This window comes from Euprymna scolopes, chromosome 36 (assembly GCF_053919585.1).
Source record: "Euprymna scolopes isolate OS-2025 chromosome 36, ASM5391958v1, whole genome shotgun sequence".
NCBI lineage: Eukaryota > Metazoa > Mollusca > Cephalopoda > Sepiida > Sepiolidae > Euprymna > Euprymna scolopes.
Genome location: NC_136517.1, coordinates 26,412,347 through 26,418,859, shown reverse-complemented (window position 1 = coordinate 26,418,859; position 6,513 = coordinate 26,412,347). Strand labels below are relative to the sequence as shown.

The 6,513-nt window shown below is 37.9% G+C and overlaps 1 pseudogene; it reads right to left on the bottom strand.

Moving 5' to 3' along the window:
• Window positions 1-4,180: 4,180 nt before the first annotated feature.
• On the bottom strand, window positions 4,181-4,297 carry LOC145260734 (5S ribosomal RNA; annotated as a pseudogene).
• Between the last annotated feature and the right edge of the window lie 2,216 nt (window positions 4,298-6,513).

Sequence of the window (6,513 nt, the reverse complement as noted above, 5' to 3'; positions counted from 1 at the left end):
AAGTTCAACTCATCAAAGAAGCAGAGAAGTTCAACTCGTCAATGAAGCGGAGAAGTTCAACTCATCAAAGAAGCAGAGAAGTTCAACTCATCAATGAAACAGAGAAGTTCAACTCATCAATGAAACAGAGAAGTTCAACTCATCAAAGAAGCAGAGAAGTTCAACTAATCAAAGAAGCAGAGAAGTTCAACTAATCAAAGAAGCAGAGAAGTTCAACTCATCAAAGAAGCAGAGAAGTTCAACTCATCAATGAAACAGAGAAGTTCAACTCATCAATGAAACAGAGAAGTTCAACTCATCAAAGAAGCAGAGAAGTTCAACTAATCAAAGAAGCAGAGAAGTTCAACTAATCAAAGAAGCAGAGAAGTTCAACTCATCAAAGAAGCAGAGAAGTTCAACTCATCAATGAAACAGAGAAGTTCAACTCATCAATGAAACAGAGAAGTTCAACTCATCAAAGAAGCAGAGAAGTTCAACTAATCAAAGAAGCAGAGAAGTTCAACTAATCAAAGAAGCAGAGAAGTTCAACTCATCAAAGAAGCAGAGAAGTTCAACTCATCAATGAAACAGAGAAGTTCAACTCATCAATGAAACAGAGAAGTTCAACTCATCAAAGAAGCAGAGAAGTTCAACTAATCAAAGAAGCAGAGAAGTTCAACTAATCAAAGAAGCAGAGAAGTTCAACTCATCAAAGAAGCAGAGAAGTTCAACTCATCAATGAAACAGAGAAGTTCAACTCATCAATGAAACAGAGAAGTTCAACTCATCAAAGAAGCAGAGAAGTTCAACTAATCAAAGAAGCAGAGAAGTTCAACTAATCAAAGAAGCAGAGAAGTTCAACTCATCAAAGAAGCAGAGAAGTTCAACTCATCAATGAAACAGAGAAGTTCAACTCATCAATGAAACAGAGAAGTTCAACTCATCAAAGAAGCAGAGAAGTTCAACTCGTCAATGAAGCGGAGAAGTTCAACTCATCAAAGAAGCAGAGAAGTTCAACTCATCAATGAAGAAGATAAGTTCAACTCATCAATGAAACAGAGACGTTCAACTCATCAAAGAAGCAGAGAAGTTCAACTCATCAAGGAAGCAGAGAAGTTCAACTCATCAATGAAGCAGAGAAGTTCAACTCATCACAGAAGCAGAGAAGTTCAACTCATCAATGAAGAAGATAAGTTCAACTCATCAAAGAAACAGAGAAGTTCAACTCATCAATGAAACAGAGAAGTTCAACTCATCAAAGAAGCAGAGAAGTTCAACTCGTCAATGAAGCGGAGAAGTTCAACTCATCAAAGAAGCAGAGAAGTTCAACTCATCAATGAAGAAGATAAGTTCAACTCATCAATGAAACAGAGAAGTTCAACTCATCAAAGAAGCAGAGAAGTTCAACTCATCAAGGAAGCAGAGAAGTTCAACTCATCAATGAAGCAGAGAAGTTCAACTCATCACAGAAGCAGAGAAGTTCAACTCATCAATGAAACAGAGACGTTCAACTCATCAAAGAAGCAGAGAAGTTCAACTCATCAAAGAAGCAGAGAAGTTCAACTCATCAAAGAAGCAGAGAAGTTCAACTCATCAATGAAGCAGAGAAGTTCAACTCATCAAAGAAGCAGAGAAGTTCAACTCATCAAAGAAGGCAAAAATGATTATGGTTTCATCCAGTCACGGGATGTGACACATATTAGAGATTTCATCGCTTTCATCAAACGTTCCAGTTCTTTCACGACAAATGCAAAAAGAAAAAAAAAATTAGTTCATGGGTCTTAAAAAAATTAGTTCATGGGTCTGAAAACATTTAGCTCATGGGTCTTAAAACATTTAGTTCATTGGTCTTAAAATGCAAGGACTCAAAGGAACATTACGTCCAAAAGTGAGAAGAGATTATTTTGGGGAGATCGAACAAAAGTGAATTAGAATTATAATCGAACAAAAGGAATTATAATCTAGATGGTAAAGAAATGTAAGTCAGAGGGATGGGTGGACTCTGAATTTGGAATGCGACTGGGATTGTTTTTTTGATTTCAAGATTGGGATTAAAATATAAAGTACTAGCAGTTCAGCCTGGCTTTGTTCGGGACGCGTGTACTGTTCATAATTTGCCCAACGTGTGAATACAGTTTATGTAAGATTTCAAATCTTTAGACCAAAATTTGTCTTAGTAATTTCGTAGAGACAGCAGAGGATATATATTTTTTTAACTTTGACCCCAATTTTAACCCATAACATTTATTTTTGGTCTCAAATGAAATTAAAAAGCTTGGTTCGTGTCCAAGTAACCTACATTTAAAATTTCAAGTGCTTAGACCCAAAATTGGCGGAGGAGTTTGGTAGAGTTTTCAAAGGTCAAATCGTTGAACAGCCTTTAACAGCCAAATTTCTGGCCGAAAACCGATTAAAATGATTTTCCCAAATCTCAATACTCCTTATGCCAAATTTCGAGTCTGTAGACTGAAAATTGACAGAGTTATTTGGTAGGGAAATGTACACAGTAACATACAGACAGATATTTTCATTTTTATAGATATAGAAATAACCATTTTATATTTTGATGTATACCGATGTGAGGAATGTGATAAAATCAATTGTAGAATTAAGTAATCGGCCGCGACGGAATCGAAAAAATGGTTAAGGCAAGACGTACTATCAAAGTGAGCGCATGTTCCGCATTTTGTTCTTTGGCGGGGGAATTGACTTTATTTGCAAAACAATGTGCTAAGATGAGGTTGACATTCTGCTACAATTAAGTTTTGAAGTAAAAAATATTCTTGTTTGCATTTTTTATTTTTACTGCAAAAAAGAGGCAAATGAAGCTGTAGAGAGACAGGTCCAAATAAAATCAACCATGCACAAAAAGAGCCCAACTGCGCAGGAGACCATCTCTAACGAATATCAGGACACTCCTTTAAGGATGAGCGTGCTTAGTGATAAAGCAATGAGATTGACTAACTCATTCACAGTATTAAATAACATAGAAGAGGAAGTTGATCTAACCCAAACCACCTTAAGCAATGATATAGATAGAACGTAAACGCAAAAAGAAAAAAAACCCAACAAAAAACCAAAAACAAAAAACAAAACAAAACAAAACAAAAAACAACAACAAAAAAACAAAAAAAAAACAAAAAAACAAAAAAACAAAAAAAAAGCAAAAAAAAAAGACAAAAAAACAGACAAAAAACAGAGAAAACAAATCAACAAAAACAAAGCAAAAAAACAAAAAACAAAAACAAAACAAAACAAAAACATCTCTAGCAGAATAGGTAGGAATAGTAGCAACACAGACAATGTGACACCAAATTCAACGGTCAATAAAACTGCAAACAACACAAACGTTTTTGACATCAAAATCAGCAGTCAATGCAAGCACATCTAACAACACAAACAAGGCCCGGAGAAAAAAAGTCGATGTATGCAAGTTTGGCATGAGAAACAAATGCCAATTTGGGATAAATGGAAGAGGATGCAAAAAAGGATAAACTATGCATAAAATTCATGAAGCTTGGCAAAGATGATAAGACAGGTTGCAACCAAGGATTGAAATGTACTTATTATCATCCTTTTGTCTACAGGGACTCGTTCTTCCAAAAGGAAGTGTGACCGCGCCAACTGCAGGTATCCACATATTAAAGGAACGGAGATAACATCTAGCGGTCACTCAACAAGAAACAACATGAGGCTGAATCACATAGGAATCAACCGTCAGACATGGAGCAAAAATCAACCCCCACAAAAAATGAGACAGGCCAAATTAATTACTGGTTGAGAGTGAAGAAACTGTAAATGTATTCATTACAACGTCGAAGAGATCGATATATTATTATCTATATATGGAAAATCTTGGAAGAAAGGGTCCCAGACACAACAATAGTGGAAATAACCCTAACCAGCGCTGAGGGAAGGTTGTGCTATATAAAAACAACAGCTGGGACTACACAGAGGTTCAAGTCCTTCATCTACCGCAGCTTCACCTACAGTGGCACAAGTACATTCAATTGTCGATCGATTGATGCCTCCGTTCAGTCTCGAAAGACAAAGGATACCCCTGTAGGTGCAGTTGCGCGTGTAATTGTGAGGCAAGGGTCGTGCAATCCCTAACCACACCTCTCCTGAATCGACACTGTTTGGGACCAGTGGCAAGGAGAAGACCAGGACTACTGGAAACAATGCCGAGATAAGCGGAGAGCACATACAGCACCTGGAAGTCCCAAATGGTCACCCATTTAGTACTGACCAGGCTCAACGTTGCTTAACTGCGGTGATCTAGCGGGAACCAGTGTGTCAACGTGACTATGCCGTATATACATTCAATTTTATTCCAGCCACAATAAGAAATATTAGGAGTTTCCCCTGTCACTTTCAAGAAACATTTGGACATCTAGCTGGAAAAGATAGCTGACCAACGACCGACACCAGGTTACCCTAGTCCCAATCTCAATAGTCTAATTGACTGGAACACTGTACATAACCAAAAATCCTTCCATGGCTTTTTGTCACGTACTTTTGTTTACTAAGACTAAATATTACAATCCTATTTTATTAAACATTCTTCTAAACATTTTATTGTTTACATATTTCTGGCTTAATTATTTCTACATTAGCTTCGAGTCGTATTTAAAAAAAAATTCTGTTATCAAAACCCTTGGTTATTTCCAGAATATTGTCACCAGTTCCAGTGTTGGTCAGCTACCTCTCTACCCAGGACATCCGACGTTGCCCTGATAATAATAATAATAATAATAATAATAATAATAATAATAATAATAATAATAATAATAATAATAGTTAGTTAGTAAAGTATTACATGATTATGTAATTTCTATATAAGTGGACAACAAGAACGAATGATTATTATCGCAGATACAGGAGGTACCTATTGACCTTTCTATTGAAAAGATCATCATCATCATCATCATCATCATCATCATCATCATCATCATCATCATGCAGTCCGTCAGTCTTGACGGTGACTAGTCGGGGCCTCAGTGCTTTATCCTTCGGTGTTGGCATAGTCTTCTTTCTGTGTGAAACATCCGGTCACAGTCACTGCATATGTGGGTGCCAGGGTTGTGTCGTCTATAGTGTCTCAGCTCTAAGGCTTCTCCAATCTGTCTCTCTATTTCTTTCTTTCCTTTGTGAAGACTGTTTCGCCAACCACTCCTTTCTTTGGCTTGTTCCTCCCAACTCTTGACATTGATGTGTGCCTGTGGATTCTTAATCCGACAAGTGGATGTGATGCGTCTAGTGTGTTAGGTATCAGTTAGTGTTAAGTTCATGCTTGCATGCCTTCTCACTTTCAGCTAACACCGCTGGCTAACCTCATGGTGAAAAGGGAGCAGCTATGCATGTCTTCCCTGCCTGTGCATAGCGTCTCCATCATCAAGACTCCTACAGTGCCTCCACCTTGGCCACACATGGTAACTGCGTGCCTTGCGGCCCCAAGCTAAACTTGTAGGAGATCTCGGAGTAGTACGGGACCCCAGAGGTAATACGTTATGGTTCACCGATGTGTGGACACGCTCTGTTACACTACCAACTCCTACCCCACTGTCTTGTGGATGCCCTTGGTTGGGCGAAGACTAGGGGAACCAACCCCAAAATCAAACACCATTGCCTTGTGGGCTTTATCAGAGCAAAAGGCTAAGAGATGAGAAATCTGACTTCAAATCCTACTGCTGCCTTGCGGTTTTCTTTTAAAAGGCTGTGGAACCTCATCCAGAAAGAAAAGGCGTAGTAGCGGACACGATCGGGCGACTGTCCTACCTCACTGAGATTACTTTCGGCCAGAAGCAACAGCCTTCTATGCTGCCAGTCGTCGCGGGCTCGCCCCACTGAACATGAGCATTGGCGGTTCAGAGGGTGTCTATCTGATGCGCAACAGATTCTACACCTAAACTGCGCAAGCAAGTCAGGAGCTAAGATTCAAAAAGACCAAGGCTATAGGTAAGGAGAGAAAGCAGTCGGCAGAAAGAGTGTTCCACAATCTTACAATTCTTAGAAAAAAGCTACTGGAACAAGAAGTTGTATAGCAATGAGGTATCAAAACAGCGAATTGATGGCAACCACTAGACAAACCAGTCATAGCAAATGAAGTAGGAATATAGACCAGACTATTCCGCAGAACACACAACTGTATTTATTAAAAAGGTCAAGACAAGCAACATCACGTCTTGGTTAAAAGTTAAAAGGACAAGGAAAAAGGGGGGTCAATCAGATAATATTTCTGTACCTTATCAAGAATTCTCATATGGGAGAGATTTATTAAGTTAGAACCCCCTCCCCTCTGTGTCTCTATCTCTCCATATATATATATATATATATATATATATATATATATATATATATATATATATATATATATCTATATATCTATAAAAACAGAGATGTGTGTGCCACAGACGATTTCTGATTGGTTAATCCAATAATCACATCTCCTAAAAAACTATGGTTAGTAGGCTTTTAACGATACCATAAAATATTATGGCTTGATTTATTGTCCATCTTGGAAGGGTTTAATTT